General features: G+C 35.7%; 1 long non-coding RNA gene across 1 annotated transcript; it reads left to right on the top strand.

Moving 5' to 3' along the window:
- The first annotated feature begins 3,158 nt into the window (after positions 1 to 3,158).
- LOC119471005 lies at positions 3,159 to 16,443 on the top strand. The gene is made up of 3 exons (XR_005199997.1): positions 3,159 to 3,285; positions 3,360 to 3,535; positions 16,373 to 16,443. It is a non-coding gene; the product is annotated as an uncharacterized LOC119471005 (long non-coding RNA).
- Positions 16,444 to 17,039: the final 596 nt, after the last annotated feature.

Raw genomic sequence — 17,039 nt, 5'->3', positions numbered from 1 at the left:
AAAAGAGAAAATCTGGATTTTTCCAAAATTCAAGTTACATTCTTCAGAAGGCTTTTTTTTCCTTTGACAATAATGAAAAATAAGACTGTAAGAAATCGTTTCTGAAACACATCTGACCAAGGACTTGTATCCAGATGTGGTTAGCAGAATTACAGGATGATGCCCAAGGTTTTCACACTCTGATGTATAAACCCTGCATAATCCTTTCCCCTTGAGTGATGGCAGAAACTTATAGCATGATGGGATAGTTATTCCCTTGATTAGATGGCATTCTATGAGAAATGTGATTGACAGTCACTTCATTGCTAAGTATCCATCACAGAGACTGGTAAGATTCTCCTTCTAGCTTTAAAGAAATAAGCAGCCATGGTGTGAGAGAGCCACTTGGCTAGGCCTAAGGGTGTCTCTAGAAACAGAGCAACCCATGGCCAATAGACAACAAAAAATCAGTGACCTCAGTCCTGCTAGAGCAGCAAGAAACTGAATTCTGCTAACTACCTAAATGAGCTTAGAAAAGGAACCTTCATAACTGAGAGGGGGTGATAGAGTTAAAATTTAAAATAATTTTCTCAATTCTCTATTTGGGTATTCATGTTAAAATGGTAATTTGACAACAGCTTATAAAGTGATGTTCTGAATACCATAAAAAAAAAAAAAAGAAAAAAGAAAAGGAACCTGAGATCCAGATGAGATCCGATAAAAACGCAACAAGCTGACACCTTGAATTTGTCTTCTAAAACCGTGTGCAAAGAACCCAGTTATGCCATGGCTGGACATTTGACATACAAATTGCGTGAGAATAAATGACTGTTATTTTAAGCCGCCAAGTTAGTGGTAATATACAACACAGCACTGGGAAATAAATACTCCAGACTATATGAATATACAAAATTCAATAATGAGAAAATAAATAACCCAATTAAAATTTGGCAAAAAAAAAAATGTGAACAGACACTTCACCAAGTCAAAATCATTAATCATTATGGAAATGCAAATAAAACCACGAGATGCCACTACATACTCATTTGATTTGGACAAACAAACAAACAGATGAACGATTCCCTGCCAATACCAAATGCTGGTGAGGATTCAGAACAACTGGAACTCACATACATTAATTATAAAAATGCAAAATGATGAAGTCACTCATTTTGGTGAACAGTGGTGCAATTTCTGATAAAGTAAATGGACATATTATATAACCCAACAATTCCACTTAAGAGAAATGAAAGCTCAGATTCACACAAAAACCTATACTCTACATTTTACAGTGATTTTTTTTCACAATTGCCAAAAACTGTAAACAGCACAGATGTCCTTCAACTGGTATATTAGTTCTCTGCTACTGATGTAAGAAATTTCTGCAATCTGACTGGCTTACAACCATATAGATTTATTATTTTGAATATCTAGCAGATAGAAGTCTACTAGGGGACTTACTAGGTAATATCAAGATGTCAGCCTGCCTGCATTCCTTTCTGGAGGCTCTAAGGGAAAATGTGTTTTTTCTTGTTCAGGTGTTGGCAGAACCTGGCTTCATGGGGATGGAAGATTGAGGTCTATTTCCTTGCTGGCTGTCAGCTGAGTGCCAGTTTTAGATCCTGTAGGTCTCTGTCTGATTCTTGCATGTGGTTCCTTACAACAGAACCAATAACGGGGCACCAGTGACTTCTGATGCTATCATCTTCCTGATTTATGTGGCTATATTTGGCCCACCAGGATAATCCAGGATTACCTTCCAGTCTCAAAGTCTATAACCTTTATCACATCTGCAAAGTTCCTTTTGCCATGTAAGGTAATATATTCACAGCTTTCAGGGATTAGAACACGGACATTTTTGAGAGTTGATGGGAGTGCTTGTCACAACTGGTGAATAAATGAATAAATAATAAGTAATAATCCATACAATGGAATACTACTCAGGAATAAAAAAGAAGTGAATTACAGATACACACAACATGAATAAACCTGAAAACATTTGGCTAAGTAAAGGAAGCCAGGTTCAAGAGGCTTCATTTTATACCATTGCATTTATTTGACATTCTAGAAGGCAAAACTGCAGACACAGAAAACAGAACAGGGGTTGCTCGGAGCAGAGGACTGGGAAGAGCTTGATACACTGGGCACAGGAAAATTCTTTGGGCTGTTCAACCTGTATTATAGTTTGATTGTAGTAGTGGTTACACAACTATACAACAAAATATAATCAGTAATATCAAAACATAATACTGATACTACATAAAATGATGTCAAAACTCAGCACCGAACACTAAAAACGGTGCATTTAAATGTATTCATATTATACCTTAATATAAATTAATGTTTTTTATTGAGAACTTACTATAAAGTAAATTTACCTCAGTAATGCCAAAATAAATAGAAGCATAAAGCCGGACATCACTAATACTAATAAATAAAAAGGTCGAGGTTTTAAAACTGCAAACTGAGGACAGTATAGCAGACATGGAGGACTTTATGGATAATCGTGTGAGACCTCTACACATGTCAAAGTCACATTACATAAATGAATGGGACAGCTATATCTGGGACAACCCAGATAAGAAGCAGAACAACCCAGCTCATTTTGAGGCCAGTATACAATTGATTTAGAAAATAAAAATGTAAACATCAAAGATAGCACAAGACAAATACCTATCATTTTATTTCACATATATGTATAAATAGTCATAAAAATTGCTACAGGATGGGAAAAAAAGAACAAAAGAAACTAGAATTTATTTGGAATATCATATATTCTTTATCCAAATATAATATCCTTCTTAAACTCAAAACAAACTAACAAACAAAACTGGGAGACCAGTTTCTTTAAAAACAAGCAAGCAAGGCAAATAAATAAAAACACTTCCTGAGCATGGTGCTGATGGCTATGTTCGTAGCTGAGGATATACATATGCATAGATATAGATTGTAACTAAGGAAGCTCAGAATCTTAATTTGAGGGTTAAACCAGGATAGTGGGGTGGAGGAACTCAGAGAGGAGGAGATTTCAGAAGAGGAGTGGCCAAATCCTAGGGAGTCTGGGTGGGAGGTTAGTGAATAAGATTAAGTTACAGCATTGAGGTCAATGGTGACTTTTAGAAGAACAATTTCTGCTGACTACAGAAGGAGGGAAAGAATGGGATTAAAATGGGATGAAGACTGAATAGGCGGTAAGGAAGGGGAGACAATGGGTGTGAGTTGTGCATTTGATAAACACACACAGAGGGAAACAGAGACAATGAGTGGAGAGAAATGTGGGGGGTAAAGAAAGACTTTCAATGAAAGGTCCTGCAACGTGTTTGTATGTTAATGAAGATGAGCTAGGAGAACAGATGAGATTAAAGATCTCTCTCTTTCAGGAAAGAGATCTAAAAGGAACAAAATTTTTGAGTGAGGAGGAAGAAATGGAGTGGAGCAAGACACAGCAGATGGCTTGGCCTGTGGTGGGAGAAGCCTTCACGCTTCACCTAAACAGAAGGAAAGGAGGCGGAGATGGAGATGCAAGCACGGTCGCAGTTTTGGAAGAAAAATGATGGTATCTGTACTACCTAAAACTTTGCAATAGACATTGCTTCTTTAAATTTAAGTATCTCTTCTTTAGCCTCACCACAGCTGTGTGAGAAAAGAGAGTAGTTATCACATTTAAGTCACAAGTGAAAAAACCGAGGTCAGATATACCAAATGACTTTCTCAAGATCATAAGCTAGTAAGTGGTGGTACAGTGCTTGAATTCTAATTTAAATTTCTTTCGTCAACATCAGGAAAACAGTCAAACTCTGTATCACTAGACATGTCAAACCTTAATTCTTAGACATAAGATGAAGCAGAAATATTGCTGGCTTCACTACCACTTCTGTACTCTTTCTTTTCCTAGTACTTGCTGGAATGTGGAAATGGTGGAGTAAGGCTGCTTTAGGCATAGCTGAAAGAAGGCACAGCCAGGAAACTAAGACGTATGGAAGATGGATGTTTTAAATGGCAGTCAGATGACTGGATGGCACCTATCCTTGACTCCATTCATTGGGCAGATTTTAGCTTATGCAAATGAAACCAGTCACAATCATGGGAAGAAAGTAAGAAGAGAAGTTTTGGTGTAGAGGCTGATAAGTTCAGTCATGGATATTTTGAGTGCAGAATATCCAACTGGCCGTTGAAGGAATGGAGCTTAATCTCAACTGAGCTATCTGGGCTTGAGCTGTAGTTTGAGTAGTCACCATACAGATAATGCTTGTTGTAAATTAGAGGTGATAACTTGCATTTGAAAAAAAAAAGTGTTTAAAAACTGCAGTGACACTTATAAATCCTCTTTCAATTCGTCTGTTGGAATAAAGGTCTTTCATGTCCCAGGGAGGTGCTGTTGACATGGTAAATTTCTATGGGAATTTTTTCTTTGCTGAGCAAGGTTTAATTGTAAGCAATTGCAGGGTTTATGTCATATCTAAATGGTATTTCTTTCAAGCACATAAATGGTCTTTACTGACAGGAAGCCATGCAAATGTTCCCCTTTTACAATTTACTGAAATTGCTTGTTATTTTTAGAGGGAAGTCAGGCATTAGTAAGCCCAGTGCTGAAAACAAGTCTTTCATAAGCAGACAACTTAATATTCGACATAAATTGTACCACTTCTAATATCAATAATTCCAGCAGATTTTATATTGTGGATTATAATTTTTAATAATATTTTTAAAATGTGCCCTCAGTAATCCTGAGTGATACTAGGGCAGCCATCATCCCATTTTTATAGACGAGTAACCTGAGGCACTGGAGGGTGAAGTGACTTGCTCAGGGTGCTGGAGAAACCAACAGACATCAGGCCATGTGACTCTTATCAGCTCTTTGATACCATTTGAAATGATACCATTTTCAATCCCCTTAATAATGCTGAGAGGCCTCTATTATATATACAGTGAGTAAATCAAGACATGACTGTAGTTTAATTTTAATAATTTATGGCTCTCCATATAGTTGCAAGCTTGTTTTCTAGAGGATATTAAACTCTGAAATTTTAGGTGATAAGAAATTTGTTTATAGTTCTGAGCTAGTAATCTGATGTTACATCAGGATCCAGTGGGGCTAGAAGATTAGTCATCTTCTTTTATTGATAATATGGCTTGGAGCTCAGGAAAAAATAAGAGTGAATTTTGTTTTTCCAATGACTTTTAGATGATGCTTCAAGTTCCCAATACCTATTGACTAAAACAAATTAATTCATATACTTGCTTCAACTTCCCTTTGATAAATTAACAGACAAGGCTGTTAAACATGGCAGTAGCTATTAATAACCATATATTGCTTCAACAAAACATCCAGTAGGAATTATTTTGAAATATACACTCTTGTTGGCCCTTAAAAGCCATATTAAAATGAGCTCCATGAGATTAACAGCTTCTTAGAAAAGTACCTGCTTCTTAGAAAAGCAAAAATGCACCTGCTTATTAGAAAAGCAGCCACAGACTTCTAACAATAGAGAAAATGATGATTAAAAAAAAAAAAAGAAAAGTCTTTAAAGGGCCAATTGAGGGAGCTGGGGCAGGATTTGGTGGTCTTCTTTGTGTCAGGGCTGGATGCCTCAGTTGCTTTTCCTATACTTTTGAGCTCCATAGAGAGCTGAGATAAAATCATCAAGATACATGTACTTGGCACCTCCAGGCTGCCAGAGCTGGTAGGGATGGAGGGGAGGGACAGGAGTTATTAGAGTTATCGTGTTTGGATGGGTGTGATTCACCATCATTGTGTTACATGTTTGACATACATTATCCATTTCTCCTTTGTAATAATAGTCTTGCAGCATAAATACAATAATCACCGTTACAGATAAGGAAAGTGAAACTAAAAAAATTCAGTAATATATCCAAGATCATACAGTTGCAAATGGATTTGGAGTTCAATCTCAGGCTTTATGTCTGTAAAGACAGTGTTTATTTTCCTGCCTTGCCCTGGAAGTGTTAGTCCCCAGACTTATTTCTTTATATGTGTTTCTCCTTCCCCCATACATACTTCCCAGACATTTTCAAGAAGAGAACTTATCCTTTGGGTGATGAAGGCGGACTTCTCAGTGGCTCTGTTTTTTCTTTTCAGTCACTTCTCAACATCTCCTTTTAACTCTCGAGGGTGCTTCAGAAGTACCTTGTCTCTTTCATCCTAACTCATAGAGGACCTGGCTTTGTGAGCCCTTGAAAGACTCCATACAAACTTCTGACCACTGGGTCAGGGAATAAGCTATTTATTATAATGGGAGCCTTCTTATTTGGATAGCTTCTTGGGTTTCCATCCAACATTACAGACTCCAGGATCTATAGCTGGTACTTCCCTTCCCACCTCCTCAGGGCATAGATCTGGGAACTATGTGTGCCCCTTGACTGAACATTTGGCTATCTCCTCTGGAAGTTTTCTTCCTTTGGGGATTGTCTTGACCAGGATAAACACCCATTTTGCCTATGCTGCCACAGCTGTCCCATTCCATGGTTGTAACCTGAAGACTTGTCTTTCCCCAACTTAATATCCTTCAATTCACCATTGTCTTCAGGGTACTGTATACGCCCCCAACATGCCATTCAATGGTATTCGCAAACTAAACTCATCTTTTTCTCAGCTGAATTACTGTAGTCCCCTCTTCTTTTCCACTCCTTGCTTTATCTCAACCTACTTCAAATATATCAAACTGTAATCAAGTACTTGTATTTTTTTAAAGAAAAAGAGGATGAGTTACTTTTTAAAATTATTTTCTCTTTTCTCTATTTCCCTCTGTTCCCCCACTTACTACTTAGCACTTTAGAAATGCAATTGTAGCCTTCTACCTTCCCTTCACCAGACACTCTCTATAGGGCAAGTTCAACTAAACATGTGTTTCCAAGCTCTAGAACAGAACTCTCACCCACCAGAAGATTGCTTCCAGAGATAACCGTTGGTTTATAACCCAGCATCCTGCTATGAAACTCTCTTCCATGTAGAGAGTTCTTGGCCACTGTTACAACCTATTTCTGCCCATGAGGATGCCAAATCAACTGCCTGGTAGATAAGGTACCAAGCTAGCACAGGGATTCCCCACACCACCTGCTGTCTTCCCCCGCCACCTTTTAAAAGTGCCCACTTTCTGCTCCAAAAGCGAAGTGGTACCCTTTAGGCAGGAAGCCTGTACTTCTTCCCTTAAGCTAGCTTTGAAATGAAAGTCACTTTCTTTACACTAGACCTCGCTCTTGTTAATTGGATTCTGCAAGTGGCAAGTGACTGAACCTGCTTTTGGTTACAAAACTACTCACTCTGTTTTTTGGGAACTTCCTCCTCATGTGCATTGGTTTCAGTCTTTAGGATACTCCTGTACCAATCTCTACTTGAAAAATTTTCTCTCAGGATGTGAGGGTTATCTGTTTGTGGTATCTGTCACACTTTGACAACCAGGGTTGACTCAGCTGGCCTGGCTGGCAAGGCGGGTGTCCCCTTCCTGCCTCACTGCTCCATGTGCATCCCTCCAGAAGCTGTGTACTAGGTCGAGGAGGGTGACACTTCCCAATAGATGAGCATTGGGGAATGTCCCCCTAGCGTTCCGTTGCGAGAACCTCCAAACAAGCAGTCAAAATTCCCCTCCTCTTTGCAGCACCACCTCAAATACTTTTTCTTCTGTGAAGGCTTTGTAAATGCCTCAATACAGTTTTAGTGACTTGTTTCACTTGGAGCTTCACTGCACGTAATGTGCTTCTTGTTATTGGAATCAAAGCATCCCCGTATACTTACTCGTTACTTTTCTCTGTACAGTGAGCTTCTAGAGGACACTTTTTCTGACTTATTCATGTAGTCTTCTTTGCCTATGACATGGCCCCATTACTAACTAGGCTTACAGTTTTAGACCTGGCCTGGGCCTCAACCTTTTCTTGCTCCTACAGTTATCATTTTTGAAATCATACCTTAAAAATTGTTAAGAAGTGTCATATACTTAATAAATAGTAGACACTTTGTCAAGTTTTTCATGTGCATTTTCTCTTTTAATTCTCAAACAACCCAACTAAATGGAAATGATTATTATCCTCTTTGTAACCATAAGGCATTTACAGTTCAGAGGATCTGAATACTTTTCCCAAGTCAAATCCACAGTAATTGATAAAGTGACATACTATTTCCTGGAGCCCAGACTAATGATCATGAGCAAAAAACACGTATCTAATACAACTGCCTGAATTGCTTATACATAAACTGCCCAATTTTCTAAGTATCAGTATTTGAAGAATAAAGGTTCAAGCATTGTTTTATGGATTTTGATGGAATCAGCTCAGCTTTTTTCTCCCAGATTGTAGTTTGCAAATTTCTTTGTCTGTCTACAGGAGTTGTAGATTCACTGTCAGTTTCTGGGTCTTCCTTGCTTTCATTTTTTCTATTTGTATTGTAGCAAAAACAGAAGAACTTTCTTTTAGGGGACTGTTTTTTCTCTTCTGAGATGAATCTTGTGTTTTTTGTTTATCACCACCACCCATTTCAATTTCTCTCTTTAGGTCCTTTCTCTCTAGTTTATAATGTCATCCAATTTAGAACAGCAAATTTAATTAATAAGCTGTATATCTTTTAAGATTAATGAAAATGAGAAGACCAAAGGCAGCTTTGAGCTCTTTGGCAGCTCATTCTAATTTAAAACATTGACCAAATCAATCTTTATGCTATTTTATTGTTCATAAGAGATTCTGTTCAAGGCAAAAAATCTCACTCTAATGAGCATTTTGGGGGGATTAGTCTAGAGAAAATACTTGGCTTGTAGGGTAAGGAGATCAGTTTACCACAGAGTACAGGGCCAGTTTCGGTCAAAGCTGACCCTCAGTAGCAGCAAAGAGAATAAGCAGAAATTGAGGTCAAATTCAAATTATCATGTCAGAGTCTGGATTTAAAGATCAGGACAAAAGCAGTAAGGAGACAGAATGGAAGGGTATGGGTTCAGAGATATAACCTCAACCCTAGTAAGGTTATAAACTGGTAGCAATGAATAAATCACATTATGTAAGGGTCAAAGGTAGAAAGACTTGACCCTTACATATGTGATTTATTCATTGTTACTAGTTTTGATTACTAGAGGAAAACATCTCCAACTATATATCTACATGAGTGGAATCATGGAGAAGCTAAATTTATAAACTCATAATGGCTATAATGATTCCATCTTTAGCATGTATTTAAAATCTGTAAAGTACAAAGGTTTTTAAGAGGAAATGAAGAACAGAGAATTCAAGCACTGTTCATTTAAATTCTCATATCTGGAATTATTTTTAAGGAATTAGAGAACAGAAAACACTATAAATTTCTCTTGTAGTTTTCAGCTCTGATTTCAGAGAAAAGACTTGAGAAAAGTATTCCTCAATTTTATGAAATATTAAACTCTGGAAAATAATAGCAAACCTATCAATATGAATCTATAAAACTATTCATTTATTCGTTCTTCAGGTATATATATGGAAATGTGACTAAATGTATATTAAACTTTTTCTATGTGACCTATTTTGACACATTATTTATAAAATAACGAACATAAGGGTATAAAAATTATTAAGCAAATTACATCAAAAATTTAGATTTAGGAGAAAATTTTTTAAAAACTCAAACTTTATAAAGCATTAGAAAATAAATTTTAGATGTTTAAAGTGGTTGAGAAAAGTGAAATCATAAGGTACAAAATGTATACATGTTTAGTTAATTGATCTTGCAAAGAAAATAAACTTTATAAGGATATAAACAATAAGAAAAATCATGAAGACAAAGGCTGATAAATTTGACTAGATTCACATTTAAAACCTTGATACATTAATAATATTGATTTTACATATAAAATACTGATTGTTATGTTTTTTTGTGAAACATTTTATATGCCAATAAAAAAAGCACAAAAACTGAAAAACTGCAGAGAATAATTTATAAAAGGTTAAATACAAGTTGATAATAAGCACAAATTTGAAAACTAAAAAATTGTAAGTTACCACATATGCAAATTTAAATTAAAGATATTATTTTTACTTGTTTAACAGAAACAAAAAAGAGACAAAAAGAGACAAAAAAGCTCACCGATTCAAAATCAAAAAAGAAGGATATAATATATACAACTGTTGTTTTTATAAATTGTGTCACCTTCTGAGAAAACTGTTTAACAATATGGATTGAGCCTTAAGATATCTATATTATTTTGCCTAGAATCTTCACCTAAGATAATATGTCCCCGAGTACCAATCACAAAGGCATACAAAATTCACCTACATGGAAATTAAGAAGAAAATCTTGAACAATACAAAAATTGTTCAATAAATATAATCACGTGATGGAATATTATGCTGTCATAAAATGTTTTCACGTAACATTTATTTTAAAAGAAATATCTGGATAATTTTTATAAATTTAAAAGAAGAGGAAATAAATAGAGGATGAGAGTAGCATTTTTACAGTGCAAATCTGGGAGATACTTGACAGACTGGGTCAAAATACAGCAGGGCTTTAAGACTGAATTCTGCATTCCATCTACGATGCAGACAGAGTTATGAAGTGCATGAGGGCTTTGATGAGCTGAGTTCAGCTGTGGAATTTTTATAACTTTGGGTATGGAGCAATGTGAAAAGAAACAACCTCTAGCAGGCTCTGGGGACAATCACTCAGCAAAGTTTAGTTAAATGTGGTGGTAACTTTGAAATCAGTGTTTTGTTTTGTTTTGCTTTGCTTTGCCTTTTAAACACACTAGTTATACACACAAGGCTATCTCACTAAGGGAAAAAGTAGTAAAGACAGGAGTAGAACAGAAAATTTTAGAAGCCGGCTAAGGATCTAATGTCAAAATTCCATAGACAAGATGCTAGTGGAAGAAACTGAGGCAGACTCAGGGATTCAACCTAGGTCATAGTCTGCTTAAAGGGAGGCTCCAAATCTCCATAGGAAACGTGAAAATTAGTCTTGTGTCAAATTTGAAATCAAAGCCATCAGGAGTTAAGCAGTGATCAGATACAGGGTCTTCAGTAACTACCAATTTAAGAGACCTCTATGGATAATGGTTTATTATGGTACCCTTATTATTATAATTATTTAATGTAAATGCCTATACCTAGCACACAGTAGAAATGCAAATGGTCAGAAAGAACTGCTGAACTGAATAATCAGAAAAGAACAGATTTGGTTATGTTGTCAATCAAATTATCAGCCTAATGCTTTGTTAAATGTTTTTATTAAGGCTTCATGACAAATAGTATTCGTTTAAAGAATTCATGCTGTGGCCAGTTTCTCAGAGGAAATTTACATGCTTAAATACATTTATTCCGTTAACAGAAAAATTCAAAACAATGAATAAAAAATAAAATAAAACCTGATTCTTTTATAAAACCTATAGAATAAATGAAAAGCAGGGTAGAGATTCCAGCAGGAGGACAGTTTTGCAAATTCTATAGATATTAGAAGGATAAAAAGAGAATATGATGAACCACTTTATGCTATTAATTTAAAAACTAGTCAGGAGGAACAAATTCCAACCCTCATGCAAGAATAATTCGACAGGAACATTTAATAATTCTGCAAATCCATAAGGGAGATATACCAATTTCACACAAATTATTTCATAAAATAAACAGAAGCTCATATATTCTGACTTATTTTCTCAGAACCGTGTTACCCTGTTGCCAGTGCCAAAGTCACTACAGAGAAAAATAACTGCACAGTTTCCTTCATGAATATCTCCAGTATTCTTTAAAAATAATACTAAAAATAAAGATATATATAAAGAGGATAAGACATTATGACTAAGAGGAGTTTATCATAGGAATGCAAAGTTGTTTTAACATTAAAAAATAATTCATGCAATTTCCTTTATCCACAAAGTGTAGAATCCATACAATCATCTCAAAAGTGCAGAAAAAGCAGTTGTCAAAATTCAGTATCCTTTCATTTTAAAAACTCTCATTAAAGTAGGAATAAGAAGGAACTTCCTCAAAGAAATAAAGAGGAACTATGTAAACTATAACTAACATCATATGCATTCAGTGTTGAAAGTCTGAATGTTATCCTATAAGACTGAAACAAAGGAAAGACATTCACAAAGTGAATAATTCTATTCACTTTGTACTGGGTTCTAGTTGGTACAATAAGGCAAGAAAAATAAATGTCTTCTAGATTAATTAGCAAGAAATAAAACTCTTTATTATGATATGACATGGTAACCTATGAAGAAAGTCTTAAAGAATCTTCAAAGTTGGCCTGGCGTGGGGGCTCACGCCTGTAATCCCAGCACTTTGGGAGGCCGAGGTGAGTGGATCACGAGGTCAAGAGATCGAGACCATCCTGCCCAACATGGTGAAATGCTATCTCTACTAAAAAATACAAAAATTAGCTTGGCGTGGTGGTGCGTGCCTGTAGTCACAGCTACTTGGGAGGCTGAGGCAGAAGCACTGCTTGAACCCAGGAGGCAGAGGTTGCAGTGAGCCGAGCTCACTCCATTGCACTCCAGCCTGGCACCTGGTGATAAAGACTCTGTCTCAAAAAAATAAATAAATAAATAAATAAATAAAGAGAAAAAGAATCTGCAAAGTCATCTGCTAGAATTAAGGTGTTAGTTCATTTTTAAGAATGTTGGTGGGCAGTAATGTAAGATAGTTTGCATTTTTCCATTAGGTAATAAAAAATATTGAAATCTACAATAGTATTTTTCTGCTTATTGTTCCAAAATAAGAGAGGCTTGTTGTATATTCCCTAGGTAATTTATTTTTATAGTCACACAAATTTTTGCTTTATACATTTAAGGCTATTATATTTTATAAAATGAAAAGCTAGAATTGTTATATCCTCATATTGAATTAAAATTATATCATTTTGAAGAAAGCCTCTGCAATCATATTAATACTTTTACTGTATGATATATTTTGTCTGATATTAATATAGCTTCATCAACTTTTACATCCAATTCTTTTTAGTCTTGCTAATTTCAAATTTCTATTTCTTTACATTTTGTGATTTAATAATTTATCTCTTCTAACCAGATTAAATCCACTGAAATATATTTCATTGCAGTTGTGGGTATACAATACACACATATTTCTAGTGATTTATTTTCTACTTCTATCTAGTGAGTTTTTTTTTTCTCCAGCAATGGCACTAGTGCTGGGCTCTGATAAAATAACGTTTGTGCTCTTATTGCTTTTGGAATGTCATGGTTTTATGGTTTGTAGGCCAATGGAAAGTGCTAAGAGAGATGTATTTAAAAATCCTGATACTGCCAATTCAAGTTAAACCTTATACATCCTATAAAATCAAAAGTTAAGTTTATCCTGCTAAGGGAAGGGGGGAAAAATTTTGCCTTTAAAAGCCTATAATTATAATGTTTTACATAGTCAGAAGATAAAATTTTAAAAAGAGAAGCAAATGCAAATCCTAAAGCTGAAAACAAATAGAAACAATGGCTTTTTATTTCATACTTTATTTCTATTCTTATACTGAAAATTTGATTCCTTGTAAATTAACATACTGTTTAATTTTCTATGTTCTTCAACATGTATTTTTATTTCCTGGTCAAACTCGATCTGCAAAACATATAATGGTTTTAAAATGGAATATGATGATGTTATTACTAACAAAAATAAAATTACTGATTGCTGCTTAAGATTTTTTAGTTATTTGGCCTCAAAACATATTTCTCCTAGAATGTAAAGTTCGCAGTTTTGTTTTCAAAAGTAACCTGAAAAATTTTATTTGCAAGTTTTGTTACTAGTTTGATATACTACTATGCTAGATTTACAATTGTTTTTATTTGTTTTCAGTTTTAGAATTTGAATTTACTTCTCTTTTTCAAATTTTATTTTCTGACTATGTAAAACATTTATAGGCTTTAAAAGGCAAATTGTTCTCCCCTTCCCTTAGCAGACTGAAGCTCCAGCACACAGACTTCCCTTAACCCCCAGGGCGAAACGCGGCTGAGATGTGCCTACTTCTTGTTCCAAATATTCTCACTTTTTGACTTGAACAGCATTCCTTAAAAAAATTCTTATAGCCTCATTTCACTTTTTAAAAAGGTATTATTTAATAATAGTCCACTGAGAATTTTCAAATATCATATTACAGGCGGCTTTCAGGGTCTCTAGGCCACCAATCGCCAGAATCAGATCTTTCCGAAACATGTCATATTCATCTCCAGTCTCAGAATCTAGAACAAACAATATACTGCTTAGTTTTTGGTAGTTATTAAATGAAGAAGCAAATTGATTCCTCTGTAATTCCATATTTTTTAATTAACAAAGAGACCAATATTTCTCAACAATGATGCTGCTGACATTTGTGGCCAATTAATTATTTGTCATAGGGACCTATCTTTAGCGCAACCGGATGTTTAGCATCATTGTGGCCTTTGACTACTAGGTGTCCATAGCCACCCTCCCCCTCACCCCATAATCATGGTATTCAAAAGTGTCTCCAGATATGGTTAAATACTCCCTTGCAGATGGGGGGGGGATTACTCACAATTTGGAACCACTAATGTTTGACAATATGAGAAGACATTTTACTATGTTGATAAAAATGATATTCTTGTCCTTTGAATATAAGAGTTTTAGCCAACATGGTTGAACTTTGTGGTGAAAATGAAATTACTTGCAATTATTTCTTCCCTTGCTTGACTGTCTCCTTGACACTCTTTTAAGGAGCAGCTATGCCAGAGAAAGGTATTCCTCTAAACCCCTTAGTAGTGATAAAAACAGGCCAATGGACATTAGGGGTGTGTGTGTGTGTGTGTGTGTGTGTGTGTGTGTGTATGTGTGCACATGTATGCGTGTGAAATATACTTTCCTCTGTGTGGCTGCAACAAAGCCAATTAATGTAGGAAGCTTTCCCGCCCAGATTCTGCCCTATCTTTCCATGCCCTTTCTTCTCTGTCACCATCACCCAGTCACCTACCTGGTCTCTACCAGGACAAGTTGACCATTGCACTAATGCACATAAGAAAGTTAGTGTCAGTCCTGGATAAAGCAGTAGGCCCACTCATGTGGCATGGATTTTTGAGTCCTGGTGACAAAGGAAATTAAAACTCTTGCTGTGAAAGGCAGATGAGCTCTATTGGTGAGATTTATATAGTTAACTAGTGCAGCTTTTATTTGTTCTGCCAAAATATTCACTGTTTTTCTCCACTCCATGTATCACTCTGTTTATACTGACAGATATTTTTAAACCCATTAATTATTTAAGGACAAGAGAAGCATTATTAAGGATATGTCAAAATAAAGGCTTTTGGGGAAGATGCCTCATTCAGAGAAGAGCTGAGGAGAAATGTATAAGACAAGAACACCTGCTCTTATTAGACTGATTAGCAAAGCACTATGCTTGTTTCAACCAACAAACATCTGTTGAGAATAAATTTTGTGTTTAGGAAGACCAATGGGACAGAAGACATGCCCCTCCAGTAGCTTATTAATAGGATGACCAAACTGGGGCATTTTTGAGAGTGAAAGGTGCTATTAATAAATTCATGGGATAAGAGGCATGACAAAGAACCAGCTGACTCCAAACCAAGATGAATTGGCTTCAAATTTTACCATAGTAGTTGGGGAGTTAAGATACATGATCAGCTTAGATTTTCATGATCTTCTACTTAGATGTATTACAAGTGAAACACTGAATTATTGAAGAAGGCTAGAAAAGTGCCGAATTATTGTATGCTGGGTACAAGGGGTGGAAGGAGGAGACAAAATTTGTAAAACACTCTCAGAGGACCAACTGACATCGTTTAAGCACTAAACATGTGTTATCCATGCAAAACAGAGCATGTTCTCACACTGTCTCCTAGAATGTTACAACTTTCTAAGGGAAGTAATTTTATGCAAATCACATGCTGTAACTTAGTGGTATATTGATGGTATTGTTATTTAAGGCTAGATCCATTCATTTCAAAGCTAATTATTGAGTATATGCCAGGCACCATCAGCTGAGGACTCAAAGAAAGTGCCTCTCTTCAGGAAGTTTACCAGCTGTAGGAGATGCTTGCAGTACAGTGAGTGTTGCCTTTAAGGGATATTTTAGAATCTGTTTTGGAAAAGGGAATAATTATTATGTGCATTGCATTTTAAAGACCTAAAGAAAGTGAACATTTTACCTGATTTCTGAAATTTGTGCTTTTTATCCACAAGCTGGGAATCCAGAAGTATTTATAGCTGCTATTTAATGGCATTTCTTGGTAAATATGTATGTATTTGAGAAGTATATATGGATTTCTACCTATGTTATTTAATCCTCATAATACCATTGAAAGCGTGTGTTGCTATCTCATTTTACAGATGATGATACCAAGATTTTAAGTGGCAGTGGTAATTTTGAATTACAGAATGAAGAAGAGCTGGAATTACGCACTGGACTTATGTAAAACATTTCCCTCAAATTCACCATTTTCAGCTCTATGATGGACAATGGACAACAGACTAAGGGTGGCTTCGTGGCAGTGTCAGAGGAGGCTCTTGGGCAGGTCAGCAATGCCAATCCCAACATCAAGACAACTACTCTGTCAGAGCGCAGGTGGTAGTCCCATTGTCTATATATTCTATTTTATTAAAAATAGTAAATTATGTTTATTTTAAAGACAAAGACCTTGCTGGGTTTTTTGTTTGTTTTAGACAAACAAAATGCAGAGACCAGAAAACAGATCCACTGTTTTCCTGTCCACTGTTTGCAACATGAAGTAGAAAAAGAGCCAGCATGATCCTGTTTATTTTGAGCACCAAGAGACTATATTCTTCCACATTCTCTCACTTTTAATGACATATGAATATGACGCTATAATGTCTTAAAATGGAAAGAATAGGAAAAATGCTGTGTGGTCTCTATTTCTAACAGCAACACTGTAAATGAGCTGTGATCTAGGTGTATGTTAATAACAATACAGAGACTCGATAGGAAATGGGAGAAATTTGAGAAATTATTTAACCAATATGCTTTGGGTGGCCTAAGGAGAAGACTGAAAATGACTTTGTGGCCCAGGCAGAAAAGCAAAATGGCAGACACAAGAGGGCACAAGGAGGAGTCATCAAGTTCTCCTTATAAGGGATTTTGGTGGCATCAGCAC

This window comes from Cebus imitator, unplaced genomic scaffold (genome assembly GCF_001604975.1).
Source record: "Cebus imitator isolate Cc_AM_T3 unplaced genomic scaffold, Cebus_imitator-1.0 Scaffold1, whole genome shotgun sequence".
NCBI lineage: Eukaryota > Metazoa > Chordata > Mammalia > Primates > Cebidae > Cebus > Cebus imitator.
The sequence above is the reverse complement of the archived record's forward strand: the minus strand, read 5'-3'. Positions and strand labels throughout refer to the sequence as shown.